Raw genomic sequence first — 8,031 nt, forward strand, 5'->3', positions numbered from 1 at the left:
ACTTATACATAGAGGGAAACAAAATTAAGAAGGTCAGTACTTTCCGTTATTTGAGATCTAGTTCATAGATGGAGGGAAAAGCAGGTGCAGAAATTAGTAAAAGAATTAGCAGTGGAAGGAAGGTCATTGGATCCTCAACTCGATCTTACGGAGCAGAAATGTAATAAATCGAGCCAAAAAAGTCATATATAAATCATTACTAGAGAGCATAGTTGTGTGTGGACTACTAATCTGAGACACATAAAAAGACTGCAAACAGTCGAAATGGACTCCTGGAGAAGATCAGCAAAAATTTCTAGAAAAGAGAAAGTAAGAAACGACGAAATAATAAAGAGAATTGAAGTAAGACAAAGAATACATGACGTGATGGATAAGTTTCAATGGTACGGGCATGTAAGAAGAATGGAGGAAGCCAGAATTCCGAAAATGATACTGGAATGGTAACCGGAAGGAAAGAAGAGAAGAGGTCGCCCTATGACCATCTTGCTCCAAAATGTACGATTAACAATGAGAAGACTAGGCACAGAAGAAGAAGATACACAAGATCGAAACACCAGGAGGGACATCCTGAGGAGATAAATTAAGCTTATTTTTGTGAAAAACGTTTGTGTAGAGGAAAACCTCAGTAAATAAAGTAAATAAATAAATAAAACAGTACATCATGGAGATCCACAAGGATCGAAATTGATGAAGTTTTATTATATTTTTAACCATTTCGCTAACCATGTTTCTCACTTTTATTTCTAGATTTTGCGTTATACATTGCATGTCTTGCTCTTATTGTTTGCTCTGTATCAAGTCTATCTTAGTCGCTGCCATTCATACAACAATATGATTTTAGCGCTATTAGCAGCGGGTGGCTTTTGGGAGAACCCATGGAAGTAGGGCCGTGTTGTTAGCTATGATTTCTTCCGCTGTCCTTCCCACCCTTGATATTAGTTCTGGCGGAGGCTACTCTGTGACGCACATGCGTACTGACACGCCTCACTGTGGTTCGCCCAGACACCTGTTGAGGTCTTGCTGGGCGTTCGCGACGTCCGGCGGGCTGGTCACTTTTGACGTTCACAAACTGGCATTCTACGACATTTATGCCTCTACTTTACTTCCTTAAGCCTATGCCATACGTCTGTCCGTTCGCAGTTGGTTTGTAGCTCAGATTAGTCTGGTAATGAGTATTTGTTGATTCATTCCTGTTTTTTACGGTTAGGTCCCGTTTACCCGTTGTGGTACTGGTTGATTCAAAGAATCTTTTCGTATATCACCCGCTCGGGATCTCGCATGCTACTTAATGAATTTGCGGAATTTTTTAAATGACTGGTACGATTTTCTCGCACGCAGTCAAGGCATGAACTAATGTTCACATTTGTATGAATCCTTTTGATGTTAATTAATTTTATGTAGCATCTCTCCTAGTTTCCATTGTTTTTTCTTGCACCTGAATATGGGATTTGCATCCTAAAAACTGGTGCGGATTTGTTAATTATGAAAAAATTTTGGCAACAGTTGTGGACGTCCCACATAGGGTATATTATGCTGATAATAATTTCGTGTCCCTCAAGAGCCTGATGCAAGTCTTCCCACAGGACGCGTCTTCAGCGACTTGCTCGTCCGAAACTTTCCGCAGTATACCTACAGGGTAAAGGGGACCTGCAGTTTAACGTGGAATCCGAACGACATGTCCTTCCCGGCGAATCTCCACATCATTGAGAGGTCAATACACACTCAGAAATATCCACGATTCGACCGGGGTTCGATCTTGCGATGTCTCGCTTTCCGGGCACGCATCTACATCTACATTGCAAATCACATTTAAGTGCCTGACAGAGAGTTTATCGAACCACCTTCACAATTCTCTATTATTCCAATCTCGTATAGCGCGTGGAAAGAACGAACACCTATATCGTGGTGATCGTTTCTCCATTGTAGCTCGGTGTCTACAAATTATTTTCGCATTCGAAGGAGAAAGTGGTGATTGCAATTTCGTGAGGAGATTCAGTCGCAACGAAAAACGCCTTTCTTTTAATGATGTCAAGCCCAAATCCTGTACCATTTTGTGACATTCTCTCCCATATTTCACGATACTACAAAACGTGTACTGCCCTTCTTTGTACTTTTTTCGATGTATTCCGTCAGTCCTATCTGGTAAGGATCCCACACCGCGCAGCAGTATTCTACAAGAGGACGGTCAAGCGTAGTGTAGGCGGTCTCCTTAGCAGAAGTGTTACACTTTCCAAGTGTCCTGCCAATAAAACGCAGTCTTTGGTTAGCCTTCCCCACAATGTTTTCTATGTGTTCCTTCCAATTGAAGTCCGCAGCTCGTGGTCTCGCGGTCGCGTTCTCGCTTCCCGAGCACGGGGTCCCGGGTTCGATTCCCGGTGGGGTCGGGGATTTTTACCTGCCTCGAGATGACTGGGTGTTTGTGTTGTCGTCATCATTTCATCATCATTCATGCAAGTGGCAAGATTGGACTGAGAAAAGATTGGGAATTTGTACGGACGCTGATAACCGCGTAGTTGAACGCCCCACAATCCAAACATCATCATCACATTCCAATTTAAGTTGCTCGTAATTGTAATAGCTATGTATTTTCTTGAATTTACGACTTTTAGATTAGACTGATTTACCGTGTAACCGAAGTTTAACGAATTCCTTTTAGCACTCACGTGAATGACCTCACACTTTTCGTTATGTAGGGTCAACTGCCAATTTTCACACCATTGAGGTATCTTTTCTAAATCGTTTTGCAATTAGTTTTAAACTTCTGATAAATTTATTAGTCGATAAACGACAGCGTCATCAGCAAACAACCTAACACGGCTGCTCAGATTGTCTCCCAAATCGTTTATGTAGATACGGAAAAGCAAAGGGCCCATAACAGTGCCTTGGGGAACTCCAGGAATCATTTTTGTTTTAATCGATGACTTTCTGTCAGTTACTACGAACTGTGATCTCTCTGACATGAAATCACAAATCCAGTCAGATAACTGAGACGATATTCCAAAATGGGTCTGAGCGCTATGGGACTTAACATCTGAGGTCATCAGTCCCCTAGAACGTAGAACTATTTACACCTAACTAACCTAAGGACATCACACACATCTATGCCCGAGGCAGGATTCGAACCTGCGACCGTAACGGTCGCGTGGTTCCAGACAGAAGCGCCTAGAACCGCTCGTCCACTGCGGCCGGCGACGATATTCCATAAGCACGCCATTTCACTACACGCACCTTGTGTGGTAGAGTGTCAAAAGCCTTCTGGCAATCCAGAAATACGGAATCGATCTGAAATCCCTTGTCAATGGCAGGTTACCACTACACCGCTTAGTGTGCGTGTTTGTGTATGTGTCTTTGTCTGTGTCTGTGTCTGTTTGTGTGTATATACATATATATTTATTATATTTCACTTCAATTGTACACGGTTCAGCACATAAAACTAATACTGGTAATAAGACTGTATTTCTTCTCGAGGAGCCAGGGCCTCTCTGAAGTTTTGGAACCGCGCCCACGTTGCTGACAACTCAAATCGAAGGAATTCTTGAGCTGGTTCTAGTGGCTCGACAACAACTCGTTTTCGTTCATCATCCCTTCCTGTCAGAATGTTCACAGTTCGTAGTAACAGACGGAAAGTCATAGAGTAAAACAGAAGTAATATCCGGAGTCCCCTAAAGGAAGTGTTATAGGACCTCTATCGTTCCTGATCTATATTAACGACACAGGAGACAATCTGAGTAGCCGACTTAGATTATTTGCAGATGATGCTGTCATTTACCGTGTTGTTAAGTCATCAGATGACCAAAATGAATTACAAAATGATTTAGATAAGATATATGTGGGGTGCGAAAAGTGGAAATTAACCCTGAATAAAGAAAAGTGTGAAGTTACTCATATGAGTACTAAAAGAAATCCGCTAAATTTCGATTACGCGATAAGTCACATAAATCCGAAGGCTGTAAATTCAACTCAATACTTAGGTATTACAATCACAAATGACCTAAATTGGAACGATGACATAGATAATGCTGTGGGTAGAGCAAACCAAAGACTGCGATTCATTGGCAGAACACTTAGAAGGTGCAACAGATCTACTAAAGAGACTGCTTACACTACACTTGTCCGCCCTATTCTGGAGTATTGCTGTGCGGTGTGGGATCCGTATAAGGTGGGACTGACGGATGATATTGAAAAAGTTCAAAGAAGGGCGGCTCTTTCAGTATTATCGCGAAATAAGGGAGATAGTGCCACAGACATGATACGTGAATTGGAGTGGCAATCATTAAAACAAAGGCGTTTTTCGTTGCGACGGGATCTTCTCAGGAAATTTCAATCACCAGTTTTCTCCTCCGATTCCGGAAACATTGTGTTGGCACCCACCTACATAGAGAGAAATGATCATCTAAATAAAATAAGTAAATCAGGGCTCGCAAAGAAAAATTTAAGTGCTCGTTTTTCCTGCGCGCGCTTCGAGAGTGGAACGGTAGAGAGACAACTTGAAGGTGGTTCATTGAATCCTCTGCCAGGCACTTAATTGTGAATAGCAGAGAAATCACGTAGATGTAGATAGTAACCCACCTCAACATATCCACTAAGTGGATAGTCCTTACGGAATGGTTGCCCTTCAAAGTCATTATCAATGAGGCTGCGGCGCAAGTCAGGTTGATTTGCAAACAACGCACCAAACATGTTCCAGGTCTCCCTCTTATACCCGCTCGCAGTCTTAAAAGCCTCACACACTGAATCGATAGGTGTAAGTCCATGTGTATAGGTCTTATAAATGAACTGAATCGAAGTGAGAGTAAATTGCACACCGTCTCAAATCAGAACTGTCTGCTAGGAACATCAACAACTGCTTTATCCCAAGACTGGAAAACAGTGCCTTGTCATGCTCCACGAAGAGCTCAAAAAAATTGAAACTACACCCTCTGGGATAATCAGTACACCAAGTTCATCACCTGCTATCAAGTGGACTTTCTGCACATACTTCGGAAGACATTCTGCTACATAATTTCACAGTTGAGCACATTTTGCAGCATCAAATTTATGAGCAGTTGTCCTAGTTTCTGCTGCAGCCGCTGCATTATCAAGTTCATGTTTGAGATGAGTGGGAATACCTCTTAGACAGCCAGTCTAGGCCACCGATGTTCTAAATAAACCACATACATTTCTAATCTCAGACACACCCATGTCTCATGGGATAATACGAACACTTACAGGCTTTTCAGGTTTTTGGGTTTCTGCTAAATCTAAAATGCTTCACAGTCGCCACCGGTCCCAGCAACATATCTGCAACATGTTTGCGAGTATCTTCGTGTGTTCACACCACTTCAACTAAGAATCGATATTCATTCCTAGTAATTTTGTGTTTGTAATACAACTACAGCAGAAACCAATACACCTAATTTAACAGTTCCATCACCTCTATTCGAAATTAAAGTCATATTATTTGATTTCTTCTTGTCTAAAGTATGTACAACGCATAGTGAGCAACTGTAAATTTCTCTAATTATTTCATACGCTTTCTCTGCAAGACATTCTCTTGTTTGCTTTCAGTGTCAATAGCCACGTCCCCTCCCCCCCCCCCACCCCCCCCACCCTCCATCCCACAATACTTTACGCTATCGAACTCCCTTCATGGTTGAAGACATCGTCATTATTCACTCAACTCAATGTTTATGGCGTCATATACAGGGTGTTTCAAAAAGGTACGGCCAAACTTTCAGGAAACATTACTCACACACAAATAAAGAAAAGATGTTATGTGGACATGTGTCCGGAAACGCTTAATTTCCATGGTAGAGCTCATTTTAGTTTCGTCAGTATGTACTGTACTTCCTCGATTCTGATCAAATTGTAAATTTTCACAATCAGCATGTGTGGGCTGACGAGAATCCTCACGCAATTGTGCAATCACGTCATCCACACAGATTTTCTGTGAACGTTTGGGCAAGCATTGTTGGTGATGTCTTGATTGGGCCCCATGTTCTTCCACCTACGCCCAATGGAGCACGTTATCATGATTTCATACGGGATACTCTACCTGGGCTACTAGAACATGTGCCTTTTCGACACAACATGTGGTTCATGCACGATGGAGCTCTTGCACATTTCTGTCGAAGTGTTCGTACGCTTCTCAACAACAGATTCGGTGACCGATGGATTGGTAGAGGCGGACCAATTCCATGGCCTCCACGCTCTCCTGACCTCAACCCTCTTGACTTTCATTTATGGGGGCATTTGAAAGCTCTTGTCTACGCAACCCGGGTACCAAATGTAGAGACTCTTCGCGCTCGTATTGTGGACGGCTTTGATACAATACGCCATTCTCCAGGGCTGCATCAGCGCATCAAAGATTCCATGCGACGGAGGGTGGATGCTTGTATCCTCGCTAACGGAGGACATTTTGAACATTTCCTGTAACACAGTGTTTGAAGTCACGCTGGTACGTTCTGATGCTGTGTGTTTCCATTCCATGATTAATGTGATTTGAAGAGAAGTAATAAAATGAGCTCTAACATGGAAAGTAAGCGTTTCCGGACACAAGTCCACATAACATATTTTCTTTCTTTGTGTGTGAGGAATGTTTTCTGAAAGTTTGGCCGTACCTTTTTGTAACACCCTGTATACTGAACTATGCGTCTGACAATGATACAGTTTTGCAGGTACATCAGTGGTATATGTGGATACTGTCTGCAAAACGTGTTACTAGCAGAGTGAGTAACAAAGAGGCAACAAATTAAAACGTCATGGAAGATGTTGAAGTTTTATTATATAAACAGCGAAAATGTGGTAAGTGGTAAAGTTTATTCATTTCATTATTGTTTGGGGTCTGCCAGCAAGAGAAAGTTTGGAAAAAGTTTGGAATTATGTGTGAAGTTCTTCGGAAGTGCTGAGTACTCTATCTCCCTGATACTTGATGAATATAGTCTCGGCGATTTGCGCGCCGTGAGGGTCGCAAATCCCTGTATTTATGTATTTTTATAGTGTTTCACAATAGTTTAGCCGAGATTCGTGTTATGTCTATTCTTTGTACCCTATAGCAAGGTATAATTCTAGCTTATGTACACAGATCTAATAAAACGGGTGTGGTACACTTGTATTTCACGTAAGTATCATGTGTAAACTGTATTATGCCTGATTCTGTACGCCTACCCCTTTAGGAAACTCTTAGAAGGTTATATTTATCCAAGCAAAATCATTAATGATTCAGAACGAACGTTACATGATCCCTTGTGTCCATGGGCAACCGCTCAATTTAATCGAAGAGGGTGACAAATTCAAAAATTATCGTTTTTGATACAAACGATTTAATTTAAGAACTAAATTTGCCAGGAAGGATAATAAACGTATTTATCTCAAGTGGCTGACAGTTTCAAATTAACATTTGTGAAGACAGGTTGCTTTGATACATATTTCATTTAAATATTCTAAGTACATCTTTGTCTGTTATCGCTATGGATACAGGTTCTACATTTTCGATTTAACAATATGAAATTACGTCTCCCACATCATGAAATCCAGCACAACCAACTGTTTAGAAAGTAAAGCTATAAATATTCACAGAAAGTATTTTTTTTCGTATACCAATAACGTTAGTTTGATCATTGAAATTAAAAACTGAAACACAAAAAAGTCTGAAAACTTGAGAAAATCTTTTCAGAAAAACCCATCGGTTATTAAAAAAAATTTCAGAAATGTCACTCATTAATACACTTCAGACTGGAGAAACAACATATAAACTTCAAAAACGCTTTCTCTACTTTGATGCCTTCTATTAGATTTAATTTGGTTACAAAACTTCACATCATGTCAACGGATTTATGGAGTTACTTTCATACCTTCTATTTTTAAAAGTTGACTTGCGTAGTTGAAGTTCAATAAATCGGTTTTCAAAACTCTTTTTCTGCATTGTTTGTGTAGGGAAATTGTAACTCCGGCCAGCATTCGAAAAGATGAATATGGGAACCTCGAAGAATAACCTTCAACTGGTCGATACAATCGAGATTTAAGGGCCTAGAACTCAGTTAAGATGGTCCT

General features: G+C 41.0%; 1 pseudogene; it reads right to left on the reverse strand.

The window, feature by feature from the left end:
- Positions 1-3,433: 3,433 nt before the first annotated feature.
- Positions 3,434-4,998, reverse strand: LOC126456548 (NADH dehydrogenase [ubiquinone] iron-sulfur protein 3, mitochondrial-like; annotated as a pseudogene).
- Positions 4,999-8,031: the final 3,033 nt, after the last annotated feature.

Source organism: Schistocerca serialis, chromosome 1 (assembly GCF_023864345.2).
Source record: "Schistocerca serialis cubense isolate TAMUIC-IGC-003099 chromosome 1, iqSchSeri2.2, whole genome shotgun sequence".
In the NCBI taxonomy this organism is placed as follows: Eukaryota; Metazoa; Arthropoda; class Insecta; order Orthoptera; family Acrididae; genus Schistocerca; species Schistocerca serialis.